Source organism: Macaca mulatta, chromosome 10, assembly GCF_049350105.2.
Source record: "Macaca mulatta isolate MMU2019108-1 chromosome 10, T2T-MMU8v2.0, whole genome shotgun sequence".
NCBI lineage: Eukaryota > Metazoa > Chordata > Mammalia > Primates > Cercopithecidae > Macaca > Macaca mulatta.
In genome coordinates this window covers 103,571,541-103,593,329 of record NC_133415.1, presented here as the reverse complement: position 1 = coordinate 103,593,329, position 21,789 = coordinate 103,571,541, and the positions used below count along the sequence as shown (strand labels likewise).

The following is a 21,789-nucleotide window of genomic DNA, read 5'->3' as shown; positions in this document are numbered from 1 at the left end:
CCTGCACACCCTAAGTCCGTCAGGTCGAAAGGGAAGGAAAGTGGGCTGAGGCGCGGGAAGGCTCCTTGCAGGCCCAGCCTCTACTCCGGTCTTTCTGGGGTTTTTTTTTTTTTTTTCTTTAAACCTATTAAGTCTTCCTCTTCCCTTCTCCCGCCATTCCTTGGCCATTCGCTGTTTCTACAAATGACAGCCTCTAGGTTGTGTTCGTTTCCCGGAGTGACCAAGCTGTGTCCCAGAGCAACAAAACGCTGAATCCTCCTCTCTGAACGTCCCAAAGCCCGGCCTCTCTTCACACAGACCCTGTTGGTCATGGAGAGGCGAGGAGAAGACTGAAGATTTTGTCTGGAGGAGATTCCTAGGTCCCAAGGGCTTCCTGTGGGACCTGGGAATCCAAGAGCTGTTGAAACCTGCAAGCCAGGAAGGGGGCTGTGGAAATGGAGGTGGAGGGGCAGGTCCAACCTGAGATGTGGCAAGAAGAGTGGTTAGGATACCTTCCTCCCCTCATCTCCCTTCCCACCCCGGATGCCTCCCAACACTTGTACCCCTGTTTCCCAGCACTTGTGACAAGTTCCAGGTTTCCCATTTTTGTGTGCATCTGAGTTTTGTGAGTAATCCGCCTCCAGCCTAGAATGAAAACTCCCAAAGGCAGGGACCGCTTGTGCTTTGCTGGCATTGAGTAGCACAGAACCTGGCTCCCAGCGGGTCCTCAGATGTGTCTTTGCTGGGTGCTGCAGCTGAGGGTGTCCGTTCTGCAGGCTCTTTGCGTCACCTGGGTTCAAAGGTGAGAAGCTCATTTCCCCCCCCCTTGGAGGATTTAGGTCACCAGACGTTTATGGGGGAATTTAAGGTTTTTCTGGCCACCTGTGGCAGCACAGGTGGAAAGGACACCAATCCAAGCTGAATAATAAATAAGCAAGCTGCCTCCCTAGGCAGCTTCGAAAGCACATAGGAGGTGACTAAAGCTCAGCCGGAAATAAAGTGCGTGTCAGGGAAACTGCAGGGCCTGTAACTCCCCTGTTTGGACTAGCACAGCAGTTCCCAACTTTTTTGTTTTCAAGACCCCTTTACACTATTAAAAATCATGGAGGACCCCAAAGTACGTTGTTCATGTGTTATGTCTTTCAGTATTTATCTTAGAATTAAAACGGATGTATCTAAAACATGGGAATATACAAGCATGCATTCCAACTGTCATCAGAGTGATGATGTCATCACATGTCTCGTCCCTTCTGGAAAACTCTATCGTATACTCATGAGACAATGAGAATGTGGAGAACAAATGATGTCTTAGTTTTGTGAAAGCAGTTTTGGCCTTTCAATGACCCCCGTAAAGGGGTCTCAGGGACTCCCAGAGACCACACTCTGATCATGGCTGGACTGGAAACCATGTCACCACCTTTAGAGAGCTCTGTTCTTAGGTCTCCTCCTCCTCTCCCTGATTGGCAGGGCCACACCCTGGGAGCAGTACCCCAGTTCTGTGTGAGTGAGTGTTGGGTGGTTGAGTTTTACTCCTGTTATCAGTACTGATTTATCAGGCCCTCTTGAAAAGGAAGTTCGTGGGTGCCAGTGCACCTGCGTGGGCCCTGCATTCCTGGAGGTGTTGTCACATCCTCTCTCCCTTCCCCGGGTGTGGCATCCCTCTTTACTTGGACTTTCCTTTCTAGAGGGAGGGCCAGGCCAGAGCTTCCTGGATTTCCTAAGGAAAATTATTTCAACCCGTGCGCCTGGGTTGTATAAGGAAGAAATGTGGAAAATAGTTGGAATTTGATAAAGGTATTGTGAAGGAAGAAAACCCTTTAATTCTGAGAGATGTTAAGGCCACAAGTGTGTTCACTGGGCCTGAATTTCAGCCATTCTTGAGAAGCATGATCAGCACAGACAAGGATATTATATTCCCGTTTCTTCCATTTGAAGGCTAACCCTAACCTTATTTCTCTCCATCATCCCTCTCCACCCGCAAATCCTCAAGCTAAAGCTGATCAAGACTTACATGTGGCCTGAAAAGCTAGTCCCTTGCCTGGGAGAATTAATACTCAGTGGGTTAGGGAGATAAGTAAGGTGAACACATGACATTCGGGACTCTCTAAATTATAGGTTCACAAAATTGTTAGTCCAGAATGGGCTACCAGAGATAATCATGCCCATACACTGTCAGGCCTCTCCACTCTGAAAGAAGTTAGTGAAGTTTACACTCCTGCTTTCTGCTCCATTTCAATACTCTGTGTCTTTAGGTTCTACAAACACCCTGTCATGTTTGTCTGAAATCTACCTTGTGAGGTGAAAGGAGTTTGTAATTTTCCACAGTTAGTTTTCTTAATTCGTTATCGTGGAATGATTCTTCTTCCTTTCCTTCTTCCTCCAACTCTTAGGAAAAAAAAAAAAAGAGGTGGCAAGAAGTCATCTGTATTGCTGGTAAAAATTTTTTCAATAAATTTCTCTTGCCAGCTCTTTTTCTCCTTGATTGCCCAAGTTCCAACTCGATGGAACTGGTTAATCATTCTTCGAAAAAGAGTTGAAGTGTATATTTACGAATATCAGACTACTCACCGAAGCATTTTAAGCATTTAGCAGAGGCGGAATTAAGTCACATGATCAATTTTCTGGTTAATAGCTTACAATACGGTACTGCTTTTTGCGCGGGGCCGGGGTGGTGGTGCTCACAGAGAGACAAATGAATTATTTTCTGTAGCCTTTAGGATGTGAGAGACCTTTTAGGTAAAAACTCAGCTTTGCAGGAGGTTGTATGTGCCAGGCACGGTGCCTAAGCCTTGCCCTTGGCTTGGCCTGCCACGGGTTTGCTTTCTGACCCCTCTCTGGGACTCAATTTCTCCATCTGTAAATGCAGGACCTGATGAGATCATCTCTACAACCCCTTCCAGCTCTTAACATTCTGTGGTACTCCAGGGATAATGGAGATTGATCATTATTTCAACATTACCAGGGATGAACTGGAATGAAAAGAATAATCTTTCCAAAAGGGTCAACAGACAGGCTGCAGTCATCAGCCAAACTATTCCACTTCCCAGGAGGTGCTGATGAAGAGAGTTGATAGTTAACATTTATGAGACCTACCAGGTGCCAGAAACTGGCTAAGCTGCTTTCTATTTACTTATTTAACTTTAAGTTGCATGATAGAACTTTGTATTTGGAGGCACCCAGATCTTTGTTTTTTAAACTGATAGACATTTATTTGAGTCATTGCTCTGCTCCTTGCTGTCTGGGTGACCTTGACCCTGTTCCCTTAACCACTCAGAGCCTCAGATTTCTCCTCTGTTCCTCTATAAACAGAAGTAGACAGCAATGCCTACCTCACCAGATTGTTGCAGGGCTCAGATGGTACAGATATTAGTGGGTTTCATTTAGCAAATAATGTTGCCTGCCAAAGCCTTTGAAAGGAATTCGTTGAAATAAAATGGAAATGTGTAATAAATAAATGCTTCTTTTTGTTTTCACACCGGGTAACCTCTCAGTAGACATCCCTCAGAGAGGCCAAGAGCAGTCATTAAGAGCATGACTCAAGCCAGATACCTATAGTTGAGTCCTGCCTCTGCCATTTTCTAACTATGTGACCTTAGGCAAGTTCTTAACTTCTTTGAGCCTCTGTCTTCTCATCTGTAAAATGAGCATAATAAGACAATGAATTGTCTTAATTCACATACAAAGCACTTAGGATAGTGCCCAACAGAGAGTAAGGATGCCCTAAGTGTTACATATTATTGTCATTATTGCTAATTATTTTTATTACCTACTGTCATAATATAATTCATTAATGTAGCATGTATGTAATGAGCCCCAACTCTGTATATAACGTTGTGCATGGAGATAAAGGAAAACAACAACGAAAGAATGATGCTGGGATTGATTCCTGCCATTGAGCACTGGGCCCTCCATGGACAGACTGCTCCAACAAACTTTCCTGGAGCACCTACCATGGATCAAAGAGACAGATGTGAACGCGACAGAGTGCTTGCCTCCAAGGAACTCAGAGTCGAGCTGAGAAGTCAGACCTATGGAGAGGGAACCACAAACCCCCCTGGAGATGGTGGGCACTAGACTTGACCATTCAGGGGTCACATGTGGTTCTGCCACCATCCTGCTGTGGAACCCTGGACACCTGTCTCAATCTTTGTTTCCTCAGAGTAAAATGAAGATAGTAATAGTATCTACCTTCTTTGATTTAATAATTATTGATTGAGGCTGGGCGTGATGGTTCATGCCTGTTTCCTAGCTCTTTGGGAGGCCGAGGCATGAGGATTGCTTCAGCTCAGGAGGTCGAGACCAGCCTGGGCAACATAGTGAGACTCTGTCTCTATTCTTTTTCTAAAAAAAATTATTATTATAAGGCCGGGAGCAGTGGCTCACACCTGTAATCCCAGCACTTTGGGAGGCCGAGGCCGGTGGATCACCTGAGGTCGGGAGTTCAAGACCAGCCTGACCAACATGGAGAAACCCCATCTCTACTAAAAAATACAAAATTAGGCGGGTGTGGTGTTGCATGCCTGTAATCCCAGCTACTTAGAAGGCTGAGGCAGGAGAATTGCTTGAACCCGGGAGGCAGAGGTTGCAGTGAGCCGAGATCTCACCATTGCACTCTAGCCTGGGTAACAAGAGCAAAACTCTGTGTCAAAAAAAATATATATATATTATTACTGATTGAGTACCTATTATGTACCAGGTACTAGTCTATTTTTTTTCCTTTTTTTTTGAGACAGAGCCTCATCCTGTTGTCCAGGTTAGAGTGCCGTGGTGTGATCACAGCTCACTGCAACCTCTGCCTCCCAGGCTCAAGTGATCCTCCTACCTCCAGCACACGTTCCAGCCTCCCAAGTAACTGAGACTACAGGTGTGCACCACCGCTCCTGGCTAATTTTTAAATTTTTGTAAAGACAGGGTCTCACTGAATGGTGTGAACCCAGGAGGCGGAGCTTGCAGTGATCCGAGATCGTGCCACTGCACTCCAGCCTGGGGGACAGAGCGAGACTCCATCTCAAAAAACAAAGCAAAACAAAACAAAAAGACAGGATCTCACTATGTTGTCCAGGCTGTTCTCAAACTCCTGGACTCAAGCAATCCTCCCACCTTGGTTTCCCAAAGTGTTGGGATTACAGGCATGACCTACTACACCCAGCCCCATGTAGTATTCCAGATGTTAAGGAAATTGTAGTTTAAAAAAAGGACAAAATCCTGGAGCTGACATTTGCAAATAAATGAATTTAAGTATGTAGTGTGTTAGCGATAAGAGCCATGGAGGAAAATAAAGCTGGGAAGTGGGATGGGAGGCCTGGGGTGGTGGAGTGAGGAGTGAAGGGAGAAAGAAAATTTAAAGTAGGGTAGCAAGATGGCTTCTCTGGGACATTGGAGGTGAGAAAGTGAGCCTTGTGTTTCTGCAGGTTTAGGGGGCCGGGACTCAGGATGGGCGTGAGGATTAAGGGAGATAAAGCTCACTTGGTGCCTGGCACACAGCAGGGCTCAGAAAGCACCAGCTACTATTTTAAGCTATTACTCAGTGCTAAGGCCAGGGGATGAAAGGAGAGGAGTGGGAGCAGAAGAGAGAGAATGACTAAGTCAGCCCCGGGGCGGGGGGGTCTGGAGTGTTTCACGGGTGAAGTGACTTAGCGCTAGGGCTGAAGAATGAGTAGGAGTTTGCTAGAGGCACGGCGGGGAGGAGGCATTCCAGGAGACGAGCTTCACAGGCAGTGGTGTGGGGGCAGGGAAAGAACATGGTGTATTCCCCAGCCAGCAAGTAGGGTGTGGGCGCGTGCTGGGTGGGGGCCCTCTCTGGAGATCGGGACTGGAAAAGTAGGTGGGAAGCAGATTGAGAAGGGCCTCGGAGGCCATGGTGCAGAGTTTATGCTGGGAGACTCCACACATTTAAAACTGGGGAATGAAATAATCAGATTTGTGTTTTAATAATATCTACTGAGGAGACAGGCAGTGGCGCAGCAAATTAGTAAGTCTTGCAAGGAAGGCTGTGATTAAATGGCCAAATGAGTGGTGTGGCCTGGGGGGTTTAGGGAGGAGGGAGGGTATGAAATACATTCATGTATTTTTTCATTCATTCAGCACGTATTTATTGAGGTCTAGCTAAGAGCCAGGCACAGGCTAGATGCCCAGGTTACAAGGGTGACAGACAGTCAGCAAGTGCACCAATGTGGGGTGGAAGGAGAGGCTGGGTGGGGACTCAAGGGGACCAGAGCTTCTGCCCCACAGGAAGGACTTACCTCCAGCCCATATGGCTGCAGCTGCATGGGAAGGAGGGCTTTGAAGTGGGCAGATCTGATTCTTTAAGAGAGGCTGGATTGGTTTTGTTTGTTTTTTTCAGAGACAGGGTCTTGCTCTATTGCCCAGTCTGGAGTACAGCGGTGCAATCATAGCTCACTGCAGCCTTGAAACCCTGAACACAAGCAATTCTCCCACTTCAGCTTCCTGAGCAGCCAGGACTATAGGCGTGTGCCACCATACCTGGCTAGTTTTTTACATTTTTTTGTAGAGATGAGATCTCACTATGTTGCCCAGGCTGGTCTGGAACTCCTGAGCTCAAGCGATCCTCACTCCTTGGTCTCCCAAAATGTTGGGATTACAGGCATGAGCCACTGCATCCAGTTAGAGACTGGACGTTTTTATATGAACCTTCCTGATTTTTAAATGTTGGCAACTGATCAAACCGGGTACAGTGACTGAAATGAATGGAGCAAGTGTGTGTGTGTGTTGTGTGTGTGCTTGTGTGTGCACGTGCATGCGCACGCACATGCGTTCTGCTTAGGTAGGGCATGAGCCACTGTACCTGACCAGGCCTGGAGCTTCAAGTGAAGGAGAAGAATGGCTTAAAATGAGACTGAAGCTGGACATGGTGGCTCACACCTGTAATCCCAGCACTTTGAGAGGCCGATGGCAGATCGCTTGAGGTCAAGAGTTTGAGACCACCCTGGCCAACATGGTGAAACCCCATCTTTGCTAAAAATACAACAATTAGCCGAGCGTGGTGGCACACACCTGTAATCCCAGCTTCCTAGGAGGCTGAGGTGGGAGGATTGCTTGAACCTGGGAGGTGGAGGTTGCAGTGAGCCGAGATTGTGCCACTGCACTCCAGCCTGGGCGACAAAGCAAGACTTCATCTCAAAAAAAAAAAAAAAGAGAGAGAGAGAGACTGACTGTGGCCGGATCATGCAGCCTCTTGCAGGCTATGACAAGGACATTGAATTTTATTCTGAGGTCATTGAGAAGCCATCTCAGAACAATTAGAAATAATTTTAAGATCTGTGGCATCTGAATCAGACCGAGATGATGGGAGTTAAAGGAAGAGGTGTTCTGGGCAGGAGAATAGCAAGAACAAAGGTTTGAGCAGAGGTTGATCAAGGTGAAGACAGTGAGGCAGGCTGTTCACATGGAGGGATGTAAAGACAATGGGAAGCCTTGGGAGATGACATTTGAACAGGCAGGCTGGCGCCGTTTTACAGAGATCATTGAGGCAAGATCTTTAGTCTCTTCCAGATTTTATCTTGTAGGCCTGAGTGTCCCAAATGTGCCTGAGGAAAAGAATTGTCTTGGGTGCTTATTAAAAATGCAGATTCCAAGCGCCTCTTCTGTGATCTCATGTCTGGTAGTCTGGAGTGCGGCCCAGGAAACCTATAATTATTCTTATTTTTTGAGACAAGTTCTCACTCTGTGCAGTTGCGCAATCACTACTCACGACAGTCTTGCCCTCCCAGGTTCAAGCAATCCTCCTACCTCAGCCTCCTGAGTAGCTAGGACTACAGGTGCGCACCTCCCCACCAGGCTAATATTTTGTATTTTTTGTACAGATGGGGTTTCACCGTGTTGCCTAGGCTGATCTCAAACCCGTGGGCTCAAGCAATCCACCTGCCTTGGCCTCCCAAAGTGCTAGAATTACAGATGTGAGCCACCACGCCCAGCAGTGAACCTGTAATTTGGACTCTCATCCTAGTGATCCTTATCTCAAGCAAGTTTAGGAAACGCTAATGTAAGTATTCAGGTGTCATCGCAGGTTTTTGACCTGGGAGTCAGAAATTGGTGTGTTAAGATAGATCTGAGGACAGAGAGCTGCAGGCAGGCCTGCATTTGAAGAGGCCCTGGGAAGAGGAACTTGCACAGAATGTGAAGGTCTGGACTTAGGTTGTGGAAGGGAACTGTATTTGTTTTTTTGAGTGTTTTGTTTTGTTTCTGAGACAGAGTCTTACTTTGTTGCCCAGGCTGGAGTGCGGTGGTTTGATCTCGGCTCACTGGAACCTCTGCCTCCTGGGTTCAAGCAATTCTTGTGCCTCAGCCTCCTGAGTAGCTGGGATTACAGGTGTGCACCACCACATCTGGCTAATTTTTGGATTTTTCATAGAGACAGAGTTTCACTATGTTGCCAGGCTAGTCTCAAACTCCTGACCTCAAGTGATATGCCTGCCTCGGCCCCCCAAAGTGCTGGGATTGAGCCACTGTGCCTGGCCAGGAACTGAATTTGTTCACAAAGTACCACACGCTGGGTGGCTTAACACAACACAATTTTGCTGTCTCACAGTTCTGGAGGCTAGAAGTCTGAAATCTAGGTATTGGCAAGGTTGGCTCCTTCTGGAGTCTCTGAGGGACGGGCTGTTCCGTGCCCCTGTCCCAGCCTCTGTGGCTGCGAGCAATCACTAGTGTTCCTTGACTGGCAGCTGAATCACTCTGATCTCTGCCTCCATCATCACGTGCATCATGTGGTGTTCTCCGTGTGTGTGTGTGTGTGTGTGTGTGTGTGTCTGTCTGTCTCTGTGTCTATTTTTATAAGGGTACCAGTGATTGGATTTAGGACGTACTCTAATGGCCTCATTTTAATTTTTTTTTTTTTTTTTTTTTTTGAGACGGAGTCTCGTTCTGTCACCGAGGCTGGAGTGCAGTGGCGCGATCTCGGCTCACTGCAAGCTCCGCCGCCTCCTGGGTTCACGCCATTCTCCTGCCTCAGCCTCCCGAGAAGCTGGGACTACAGGCGCCCGCCACCATGCCCAGCTAATTTTTTGTATTTTTAGTAGAGACGGGGTTTTACCATGTTCGCCAGGATGGTCTCGATCTCCTGACCTCGTGATCCGCCCGCCTCGGCTTCCCAAAGTGCTGGGATTACAGGTGTGAGCCACTGCACCCGGCTACCTCATTTTAATTTTAATTATTATTATTATTTTTTTGAGGTGAAGTCTTGCTCTGTTGCCCAGGCTGGAATGCTGTGGTGTGATCTTGGCTCACTGCAACCTCCACCTGCCGGGTTCAAGTGATTCTCCTGCCTCAGCCTCCTAAGTAGCTGGGACTGCAAGTGCTCGCTACCACACCCAGCTAAATTTTTGTACTTTTAATAGAGATGGGGTTTCACCATGTTGGCCAGGCTGGTCTGAACTCCTGACCTCAGGTGACCCACCCACCTTGGCCTCCCAAAGTGCTGGAATTACAGATATGAGCCACCATGCCAGGCCTGACCTCATTTTAATTTGATTACATCTGCAAAGGCCCTATGTCCTAATAAAGTCTCATTCCCAGATACTGGAGGTTAAGACTTTATCTTTTTGGGGAACACAATTCAGTCTACAACAGGGACATAGTAATGGAATAATAATCAAAATACTCATATAATACTGATCATAGTGGCTGCAAACACTGTGCTATGCATCTCACAAGCATTCCATCCTCACAACTATTTAGTGTTAATACACCATGTTTCTATTTTTCAAAAAAAGAAGAGCAGGCTGGGCGCGGTGGCTCACGGCTGTAATCCCAGCACTTTGGGAGGCCAAGGCGGGTGGATCATGAAGTCAGGAGATTGAGACCATCCTGGCTAACACAGTGAAACCCCGTCTCTACTAAAAATACAAAAAAATTAGCCAGGTGTGGTGGCGGGCGCCTGTAGTCCCAGCTACTCGGGAGGCTGAGGCAGGAGAATGGCGTGAGCCCGAGAGGCAGAAGCTGCAGTGAGCCGAGATTGCACCACTGCACTCCAACATGGGTGATAGAGCGAGACTCCGTCTCAAAAAAAAAAAAAAAAAAAAAAAGAAGAGCAGACTGAGTCTTGAAGAGGTGAGGCTTCCTGCTCAGAGCCTTGTCACCAAGGCAGAAACTTGGCCAGAAAGCACAGTTGAAGCAGGAGAAGGAAGAGGAAACAGAATAGTGAAATGCTTGGAGCAAGGGCTCTGGAGTCATACTTTGGTTCAAGTCCTGGTTCTGCCACTAGGGGAAGTGAGCTGGCCTCCCTGACTCAGTTTCTTCATCTGTAAAATGAGGATAATAATGCTGCCGGGCGTGGTGGCTCACGCCTGTAATCCCAGCACTTTGGGAGGCTGGGGCGGGTGGATCACAAGGTCAGGAGATCAAGACTATCCTGGCTAACACGGTGAAACCCCATCTCTACTAAAAAATACAAAATATTAGCCTGGTGTGGTGGCGGGCACCTGTAGTTCCAGCTACTCGGGAGGCTGAGGCAGGAGAATGGTGTGAACCCAGGAGGCAGAGCTTGCAGTGAGCCAAGATTGTGCCACTGTACTCTAGCCTGGGTGAAAGAGTGAGACGTTGTCTCAAAAAAATAAAAAATAAAAATAAAATAATAATGGTACCTATTCCTTGGATTTTTCATAATGATCCAATGAGCTATCTTTAAGGGGTTTGATATAGTGCCTAGTATTATACATAGTAAGCGCCCCCAAAATTGTCACTATAATTCATATTATTCAACTATTCAACTATTTGTGTTTTTTTTGTTTTGTTTTGTTTTTTTGTTTTTTTTTTTTTAGAGACAGTCTCACTCTGTTGCCCAGACTGGAGTGCAGTGGCACAATCACGTCTCACCGTAGCCTTGACTTCCCAGGCCCAAGCGATCCTCTCACCTCAGCCCCCCAAGTAGCTGGGACCCCAGGCTTGTGCCACCATGTCCACCTAATTTTATTTATTTTTTTGTAGAGACGGAGTCTCACTATGTTGCCCAGGCTGGCCTCAGCTCCTGGGTTCAAGCGATCCACCTGCCTCTGCCTCCCACAGTGCTGGGATTACAGGCAGGAGCCACCACACCAGGCTCTTCAGCTATTAAGAGACAGAGGAGGAGTGGACAGATAAGCAAAAACCATCGTGGGCATTCACACAAGGGGAGGAGCCTATTATCCCCATTGTAACCTTTAAGTTACATGTCGCCTAAAAATTGAGGAAGAAGAAAAGCCTGAAGGATTTGTTGAAAAGCTCTTTGCCTGGCACTTAATAAATTATCTTAATGGCTGTCCCATGACTGGCCAGAACATGTATTTGGAACTTTGGGAAACAAGTCAGTGTAGTGATAGGAATAAAAGGCATATCATGGGCCCCCGCAGAGTGGATATTGAGGAAATGAGGACCACAGGCAAGGAATCAACGATGGCTGGAGGCAGCCACAAATAATAACAGAAAAGATGAAGGAACATTAAAATGTGCAGGTGTTGGCCGGGCACAGTGGATCGCGCCTGTAATCCTAAAACTTTGGGAGGCTGAGGCGGGCAGATCACGAGGTCAGGAGTTCAAGACCAGCTTGGCCTACACAGTGAAACCCCATCTCTACTAAAAATACAAAAAATTAGCCAGGTGTGGTGGTGGGCACCTGTAATCCCAGCTACTTGGGAGGCTGAGACAGGAGAATTGCTTGAACCCGGGAGGCTGAGGTTGCAGTGAGCCAAGATCATGCCATTGAACTCCAGCCTGGGCGACAGTGCAAGACTTCATCTAAAAAAAAGAAAAAAAAAAAAAGTGCAGGTGTTGTTTCTAAAGCCCACATGTAGGCTGGGCTTGGTGGCTCATGCCTGTAATCCCAACACTTTGAGAGGCCGAAGTGGGAGGATTCCTTGAGCCTAGAGGTTCAAGATCAGCCTGGGCAACACAGTGAGACCCCATCTTAATTAATAAATAAAAAATTATTTTAAAATTAAAAATAGATAAATAAAATAAAGGTACATGTACACTCTCATTTCATCTTTTTTTTTTTTTTTTTTTTTGAGATGGAGTCTCACTCTGTCACCCAGGCTGGTGTGCAGTGGTGCGATCTTGGCTCACTGCAACTCCCACCTCCTAGGTTAAAGTGATTATTGTGCCCCAGCCTCCTGAGTAGTTGGGATTACAGGCACGTACCACCATGCCTGGCTAATTTTTATATTTTTTGGTAGAGACAGGGTTTCACCATGTTGGACAGGCTGGTCTCGAACTCTAGACCTCAAGTGATCTGCCCACCTCAGTCTCCCAAAGTGCTGGGATTACAGGTGTAAGCCACCACACCCGGCCTCTCATTTCATCTTAAGGTGATGGGCACATATCAGTTTGCTTGTGACTTTCCCAGTTTTAGTCCTGAGAGTCCCAAGAAACCTTCTAGTTCCTTGCACACCCTATTTTATCTTCATCAAAACATATGGATTTAGGTACTGTTATCATCCTCAATTTACAGATTGGAAATAAAGGCACAGAGACGTTTAATAGCTTGGCCAACATCACACAGATAAGTGGCAGAGCTGTGCGGTATTGAAACCCAAGCAGTTGGGTTCCAGAGTCCTTACCCTTTTATATAGCCTTTTTTATGGTCAAATGAATTTCAATTATTGGTTTAAAACTCTTTCTTCCTTCATGAAATACATCATTTTCTTTGGGACCAGAAAGCATGCCTGTGTCTTTTTCCTCCTGCCCGGAGATAATCCTACAGGTAAAAAGTCAGTTAAGAGTCAGGTTGCAATGCCTGTTGGCTTCCAGGAGCCTTCTAGAAACATGATATCCTCCCAGGGATCTGACCCACAGCCCCAGTGTCTGATCCGAATTCCTCATGGGATTTTTTAAGGAGGAGGAGGAGTGGTTAACCATGGAGAAGAGTTTCCAAAATGAAAATAAACCAATAAACAACATGACTTATTAACGGAGATCCAGTGACTTCGCCTTTTTAAGTTCAACACGAAGGCGGGGAGAACGAAATCATTTATAGAACTCTTTTCTCCCCCAGGAGATATTTAAGAAGTGAACATATTATTTGAAATTTAAAGGAATGTGAAGTTTATGTAAAATTATACCAGTGATGACAGAAGCTTGAGAACAACAACAAAGCTGGCCAGAGTTGATGCCCACGGTTTCAGACTGAGAAACACAGCAGAGGACAAGAACAGGGCAGCACGAACGTCATGAAAATGGGATGATGGAGAGAAAGGCAGGGAGCCTTTCTGAGCTGGGAGAGCTTGGACAGGGGACCTCACCTTTCTGGCTCTCTAAAATTAGATGCTGGGCCGGGCAGAGTGGCTCACACCTGGAATCCCAGCACTCTGGAAGGTCAAGGTGGAAGGATCACTTGCGCCCAGGAGTTCGAGACCAGCCTAGGCCACATAGTGAGACCTCATCTCTACAAAATTAGCCAGGTGTGGTAACACATGCCTGTATTCCGAGCTCTTCAGGAAGCTGAGGTGGGAGGATCACTTGAGCTTGGGAGGTCGAGGCTGCAGTGAGCTGTGATCATGCCACTGCACTTCAGCCTGGGTGACAGAGGGAGAGCCTGTCTCAAAAATAAATAAATAAAAAGTAAAATAAAATGAGACACTGAGAGTAGCTACTCCAGAGAGTTGTACTAAGAACTCTACCACACTGGGTGTGGTGGCTCACACCTGGAATCCCAGCACTTTGGGAGGCTGAGGAATAGAGGATTGCTTGAGTTCAGGAGTTTGAGACCAGCCTGGGCAACATGGGGAAATCCCATCCCTACAAAAAATACAAAAATTAGCCGGGCGTGGTGTTGCATGCCTGTAATCCCAGCTAATTGGGGGGCTGAGGAAGGAGGATCACTTAAGCCCAGGAGGTTGAGGTTCCAGTGAGCTATGTTTGTGCCACTGCATTCTAGCCTGGGCAACACGGTGAGACCCTGTCTCAAAAACAAACAAACACCACACACACACACACGAAAAAAAAGGAAAAAATGGAATTCCACTAGTACTGGGCATGCTGGCTTATGTGTGTAATCCCAACACTTTGAGGGGTGTGGGAGGATTGCTTGAGCCCAGAATTTTGAGGCTGTAGTGAGCTACGATTGTGCCCCTGCAGTCCAGCCTGGGTGACAGAGCAAGACCCTCTTTCTTTCTTTTCCTTCCTTCCTTCCTTCCTTCCTTCCTTCCTTCCTTCCTTCCTTCCTTCCTTCCTTCCTTCCTTCCTTCCCTTCCTTCCTTCCTTCCTTCCTTCCTTCTTTCCTTCCTTCCTTTCTTTTTTTTTTTTTTTTCTCAGAGTTTTGCTCTTGAGGCTGGAGTGTGGTGACACAACCTCTGCTCACTGCAACCTCCATCTCCCGGGTTCAAGCGATTCTCCTGCCTCAGCCTCCCGAGTTGCTGGGATTACAGGCACCTGCCACCACTCCCAGCTAATTTTTATATTTTCAGTAGAGATGGGGTTTCACCACGTTGGCCAGGCTAGTCTCAAACTCCTGACCTCAAGTGATCCGCCCACCTCGGCCTCTCAAAGTGCTGGGATTACAGGCATGAGCCACCATGCCCAGCCGACCCTGTTTCTTAAAAGAAAAAAAAAAAAAAAAGAAAAGAAAGCATCCCACCAACTAATAAAGATCTTACTTAACACTGTTTCTGGCACATGGCATGTGCTGAATAAATGGTATCTGTCACTAATCCGGACTTCTTTGGGTTTCTATTTTGACTTGTGATTAGAGAGAGCCCCAAGCTTGTGCTCATCAAAGGCTCACTGTGTCAGGCCCAAGCTAAGGGTTCTACACACATTGTGCTATTTAATCCTCACATTAATCCAGGTACTATTATTATTATGATCCCATTTGCAGATGTGAAGATTGACACTTTAGAGGGGAGAATAAATAGGTTTGCCTAAAAGATTTACACCATGCGGAAGGGGAGTAGCCTGGGATGAGGACTGAGGGCTGCTCTGACATTGCTCTCTACTGCACAACTTTGCAGGAAAAAAAAAAAATGCAATTTTCGTAATTCCAGAATTCCAGGTGCCTTTTTTTTTTTTTTTTTTTTGAGACAGAGTCTCGCTCTGTCGCCCAGGCAGGAGTGCTATGGCACAATATTGGCTCACTGCAACCTCCTCCTCCTAGGTTCAAGTGATTCTCCTGCCTCAGCCTTCCAAGTAGCTGGGATTACAGATGTGTGTCCCCACACCAGGCTAATTTTTGGTATTTTTACTAGAGACGGGGTTTCACCATGTTAACCAGGCTGGTCTCAAACTCCTGACTTCAGGTGATCCGCCCGCCTCGGCCTCCCAAAATGCTGGGATTACAGGCGTGAGCCACCGCACCCCACCCCAGGTGCCTTTACATATAAAGGGACCTACTTGTTTCTGGAAGGTGCCAGTGGGAATTTCCAAAGCAGAGCAAGGTGTGCCTGGCACTTTTCTTGAGTGGGGCGTCTTTGCTCCCGTTTAGAGGCAGAAACTTTAGGTGGAAGCTGTTTCCTGCACAGTTGAAGCACTTCAAGGTAGACTTGAGGAACTTGTGCCCTAGGACTAAATCCCCCTCACTCCTGTTTCATCATCCTGGGGTAAGTGTGTTCAAAAGCCTCCACTTCAAACAGTAGTCCTTGACTGGATGTGGTGGCTCACACTTGTAATCCCAGTACTTTGGGAGGCTGAGGCAAGAGTTCGAGACCAGCCTGGTTAACATGCTACAACACAGCAACACCCTGTCTCTATAAAAAAATTAAAAAATTAGCCAGGTGTGGTGGCGTTCGACTGTAGTCCCAGCTACTCAGGAGGCTGAGATGGGAAGATTGCTTGAGCCGGGGAGGTTAAGGCTGCAATGAGCCATGACCGCACCACTACACTCCAGTGAGACCCTGTCTCAGAACAAAACCCAAAAACCAGCAGTCCATAAAATAGGATGTTTGTGCATGTGGGTTGTGTTTCCTGTTACTTGGTGAAAATGGTAAGGAGAATGTTTATCTAAGTCTACTAACCTAGTTTGAGTTTTGAAACCACGAGCAGTAAATATTGCTTGTTATTTATGTGTGGCTGTTTTTGGTATTCTTTCCTTTGTTGATCAGTTCTATGACTTGGGGGAAAAAGGTCTCCCACATCCGTCTTTAAAATCAGAAGGGTGCAGGTTTAGTGATGTGCATTATTAAGTGTGGCCATGAACTTGACATCCTAAGCTCTCACCCTTTGAATGGCTCTCAATGAGAAACGTGGATTCTGGGCATTTTTCCTCATGTGGCTGATCCTCTCACACTCAGATAGTCATTCCTTCAGTGATGTATTCTTTCATACACCAAACATGGAGCACCTGCCACAGCTTATTTTTTCTTTAAATTCTTCTTTATTTAAACTTAAATAGAGATGGGGTTTTGCTATGTTGCCCAGGCTGGTCTCGAACTCCTGGGCCCAAGCAATCTGCCACCTTGGCCTCCCAAAGTGCTGGGATTCCAGGCGTGAGCCACCACAGCTGGCTACCTTCCTCAGTTTAGACAACTCTTTCTCTGGCAGCCCAGTGCCTCTCAGAGTGCTAAAGTACTGGTTTTTTAAATTGTCCAAATGTTGCAGGTAAAATGCTGCCGTAAAATACGATAAAATAAATTACCAGAAAAATAAAAATTTAAAACCTCAAAGACCTACAAAATACAAATTTTAATTTTTTAGTTTAAGATTCAACAGAGGCCCGGCACGGTGACTTGCGCCTGTAATCCCAGCACTTTGGGAGGCTGAGGCGGGTGGATCACTTGAGGTCAGGAGTTCGAGACAAGCCTGGCCAACATGGTGAAAGCTCATCTCTACTAAAAATACAAGAATTAGCCGGGTGTGGTGGCATGTGCCTGTAGTACCAGCTACTCGGGAGGCTGAGGCGAGAGAATTGCTTGAACCCAGGAGGCGGAGGTTGCAGTGAGCTGAAGTCGCGACACTGCCCTCCAGCCTGAGCAACAGAGCAAGACTCCGTCTCAAAAACCAACCAACCAACCAACCAACCAACAAAAAAGAATCAACAGAGTACATTTAGAGTAGTATTGTGCTTGAGGACACAATTACAATACAGTGTGGTAAATGTCCTCATATGTTTGAGACCCCAGATGATAGGAACATAAATAGTTTTGTGGGAACCCATAGGATTCAATTATCTATGTAGTAGAAAAAGCCTTAAAGATTAGATTCTGGTGCTTGGCTCAGCAGCAGAGCTACTCAAACTGGAATGGTACAGAGAAGATTAGCGTGGTCCCTGCACAGGGATGACGCACAAATTTGTGAAGTGTTCCGTAAAAAATAAATAAATAAAAATTTTTTAAATTAAAAATTAGAGTCCAGAGGCCTCAATGTCTTCACTTGTCAGATAGTCTATTTCATAAAGTTATTGGGTGAAGGTGAAGCATCAAGCACTAGATACACCTAAATCTGAAGAATTTTAAGCAAATCTCTCATCAAGTTCCATTGGTAGTTTAATAACTCAAACTTGCTGGGTGCGGTGGCTCATGCCTGTTATCCTAGCACTTTGGGAGGCTGAGGCAGGAGGATCACATGAGCCCAGGAATTCCAGACCAGCCTGGGTGACATAGGGAGACCATGTTTTTACAAAAAATAAAAAATTAGCCAGGTGTGGTGATGAACACCTGTAGTCCCAACTACTAGAGAAGCTGGGGTGGGAGGATTGCTTGAGTCTGGGAGGTCGAGCCTGCAATAAGCTGTGATTGTGCCACTGCAGTTCAGCCTGGGCAACAGAGCAAGCCCTGTCTCAAAAAAACAAACAAACAAACCATATATGTATATATTATATATACAATTTATATATATATTCTTTATATATATTCTTTATATATACATATATATGTAAAGAACTCAAACTGCTTACTCAAACTGACCCAGATAGACTTGCCTTGTAGAGCATCCTACAGATAAAAATATTTTTTAAATAATTTTTATTATCCAGGTGTAGTGGCTCATACTTGTAATCCCAGCACTTTGGGGAGGTTGAGACAGGCAGATTGCTCGAGCCCAGGAGTTTGAGACCAGGCTGAGTAGCATGGTGAAGCCCAGTCTCTACAAAAAATACAAAAATTAGCTGGTGTGGTAGCGTGTACCTGTAGTCCCAGCCACTCAGGAGGCTGAGGTCAGGGGATCACTTGAGCCTGGGAGGTAGAGACGGCAGTCAGGCGTGAGCCGTGATCGTGCCATGACTTGTGACAGAGCAAGACCTTGTCTCAAAAACAAAACCATACCCAAAACTTTGGGAGGCCAAAGTGGGAGGATCACCTGAGATCAGGAGTTCAAGACCAGCCTGGCCAACATGATGAAATCCCATCTCTACGAAAAATACAAAAATTAGCTGGGTGTGGTAGCACATGCCTGTAATCCCAGCTACTGGGGAGGCTGAGGCAGGAGAATTGCTTGAACCCAGGAGGCAGAAGTTGCAGTGAGTTGACATTGCGCCACTGCACTCCAGCCTGGGTGACAGAGTGAGACTCCATCTCAAAAAACAAACAAAAAACAACCCAATAAAATAATAATAATAATAAATTTTATTATAAAAGTAGAGCATTTCAGGCCGGGTGTGGTGGCTCAAGCCTATAATCCCAGCACTTTGGGAGGCTGAGACGGGCGGATCACGAGGTCAGGAGATCGAGACCATCCTGGCTAACATGGTGAAACCCCATCTCTACTAAAAAATACGAAAAACTAGCTGGGCGTGGTGGCGGGCGCCTGTAGTCCCAGCTACCTGGGAGGCTGAGGCAGGAGAATGTCGTAAACCCAGGAGGCGGAGCTTACAGTGAGCCAAGATCGCGCCACTGCACTCCAGCCTGGGCAACAGAGCGAGACTCCGTCTCAAAAAAGAAAAAAGAAAAAAAAAAAGTAGAGCATTTCATAGGGGGAAAAGAAAAATCTCTCCTTACATTTTTTTTAATTATGCACATACAAATATAGCAATGGGCTTACACCATGTATAATTTGTTTTTTGTTAATGAACCTTTCTTGTTACACTCAGTCATACATCACTGGTGATGCTTTCATTTTACCACCTATGTGCTCTTCCTCATTCTTTTTAGTTGCTGTGTAGTTTCCCAAGGTATAGTGTATCACAAGGCAGTTTTATGATGGTGAACATTTAGGTCATTATTACTCATAAGTGTTGCAGTGAACATCCTGTGGTATATCCTATGCACTTATGTGTATATTTCTTTAGGATAGATTCCAAGAAGTGAGCGGGTGTGTCTTTTTTTTTTTTTTTTCTGAGACAGGGTCTTACTCTGTCATCCAGGCTGGAGTGCAGTGGTGTGGTCATAGCTCACTGCAGCCTCGACTTCCTGGGCTCAAGTGATCCTCCCACCTGAGCATCCCGAGCAGCTGGGATAGGACTACAGGTGTGTGCCACCACGCCCGGCTAACTGGTTGTGCCCTTTTTTAAAATTTTGTATGCACTGCCAAAATCATCCTCCTGAAAGATAGTACCAGTTGTGATCAGTTGTTAATGTTGGACAGTTCGATGTCGAACTTTATTCTGCAGATCGAAAGGCTGAACGGGGAAGAGCTTGACAGGGTCACATGGTGGGAGGGCGAGCCAAGAACACAGCCTCTGGACTCTATCCAGCAAGATTCCGGTGTTCCTGTCATCCTCTTAAAAGCCCTGTGGCTACTTACCTTGTCTGGTATGATACCCTGCACAGACTCAGGTGGGAAGGCTTTCAATTCATGTCAAATAAACCTCTGTCCTTGAGATTGTATCTTGAAGTCCCTTGTCAAATCATCCTCCAGCCACAGCTAGGTAGAGGGGGTGAAGCACAAGCTTTGAAGGCGGCCACCTTGAGTTCCGATCTCGGCTCTGCTCTGGCTGTGATTGGGACATGCTGCCTCAGCTTCCCCAGGTTGGACACAGAAACCTCACCAAGCAACTGCAGGGATAAAATGAGAACGACGTGTGTGAAAGGCTCCTGGGAGGTGTTTGTTTTCTTCTCAGTCCTTCTCACCATGGAGTCGAGGACGGGGATTTGTGGTTGAGGTTTCCAACAGAGGGCACTGTCTGAACTGCAAGTGGGGAATCAGAGCCAGAGAAAGGAGCTGGTGTAGTCCTAGAATTTCGATTTAATTGAGATCAGAGTCATTTTACTCATCACTGCTGCACAGTCTTTAGGGTGATATGGAAAGATAATGTTTCTGTGGGTTTGGAGGTTATTTAAGGACAAGAAGTGGCCATGTACCAAAATTCCATGGACACTCCCTACACTTTAATCCCTCTCTGAACTCTTTGTGTCCTAAGTGTTATCATTTGTCTTCCACTGCTCTATCTCCCATGTAATCCATCTCTGTTAACAGCACCACTATCTCTCCAGTCATCCAGGACTCTAACTTTATTTTGAACCCTCTTTCTCTGTCACTCCCCATATCCACGTGGCTGCCTGATTCTAAACCTCTAACATAGCCAGGCGCAGTGGCTCATGCCTGTAATCCTGGCACTTTGAGAGGCTAAGGCAGGAGGATAGTTTGAGACCAGCCTGGGCAACATGGTGAAACCCTGTCTCCACAAAAAATGCAAAAATTAACTGGCATAGTGGTGGACGCCTCTAGTCCCAGCTACTTGGGAGGCTGAGGCCAGGAGGATCACTTGAGCCTAGAGGGTTGAGGCTGCAATGAGCTATGATCATGCCACTGCACTCCAGCCTGGGCGATAGAGTGAGACACTGCCTCAAAACAACAAAACAAAACAAAACACCAACCTCTAATAAGCTGGTCTTCTCCTGTTGGCATGTAGCAGCACCCCCAGGTCAGATACTCATAACCTCCTGCCAGAACTAAAAGCCACATCCAGAGGGGTTGCAGGAGGCCTCTGCTGAGGGCTGCAGAGGCAGCAACCTGCCCTGCCCCCTCCGTTCCCCTCCCTTCCCCTCCCTTAGCATAGTACTCAGTTCTTTCCAGGGTCTCTAGGCTCTGGCCCCAACCCCCCACCTTTGGTTTCCATAATAATGGCTGCCACTCATGGAGAGTTGACTGTGCAAAGCTAAGGCCTTTATAGGCAGGATGTCATTTAATTCTTACAACTGCCCTAGGAGATAGGAACTATTATTATCCTCTATTATGGATGAGGAAACTGAGAGCCAACAGGGTGTAGCAACTTAAGGTCACACAGCCAGGAAGTGATGACGTTAGAATTTAAAGCCCTGTGTGTTTTACCTGAGTTTCCCAAACAGTGGTCCCAGCATCCCCCATGGGTGTGTTAAGAGGGTCCCGTGAAATGTCAAAAATAGCAATGGCTTCTGTCTCAATGTTTACTTTATTTATTTTATTTTTTTGAGACAGGGTCTCACTCTGTTTCCCAGGGTAGAGTGCAGTTCTGTGATCATGGCTCACTGCAGCCTTGACCTCCTGCACTCAAGCCTCAGCCTCCTGAGTGGCTGGGACTACAGGTGTGTGACACCACACCCAGCTGATTTTTTTTTCTTTTCTTTTTTTTTTTTTTAAACAGAGACTGGCTCTGTTGCCCCAGCTGGAGTGCATTGGCACCATCTCAGCTCACTGCAACCTCCACTTACCGGATTAAAGTGATTCTCCTGCCTCAGCCTCCTGAGTAGCTGGGATTACAGGCATGCACCACCACGCCTGGCTAATTTTTGTATTTTTAGTAGAGACGGGGTTTCGTCATATTGGCCAGGCTGGTCCAGAGCTCCTGACCTCAAGTGATCCACCTGCCTCAGCCTCCGAAAGTGCTGGGACTACAGTTGTGAGCCACCGTGCCTGGCCATCAATTTCTACTTTCAAAAGATCAATAGAGTTACTATTTTTAAAATTTCCTTTAAAAACCTGGTGGCATGGGGCTGGGCACGGTGGCTCATGCCTGTAATCCCAGCACTTTGGGAG

At 46.6% G+C, this 21,789-nt stretch overlaps 1 non-coding gene across 1 annotated transcript; it reads left to right on the top strand.

The window, feature by feature from the left end:
- Window positions 1-17,105: 17,105 nt before the first annotated feature.
- Window positions 17,106-17,212, top strand: LOC114670643 (U6 spliceosomal RNA). The gene has a single exon (XR_003720344.1). It is a non-coding gene; the product is annotated as a U6 spliceosomal RNA (small nuclear RNA).
- The last annotated feature ends 4,577 nt before the right edge of the window (window positions 17,213-21,789 follow it).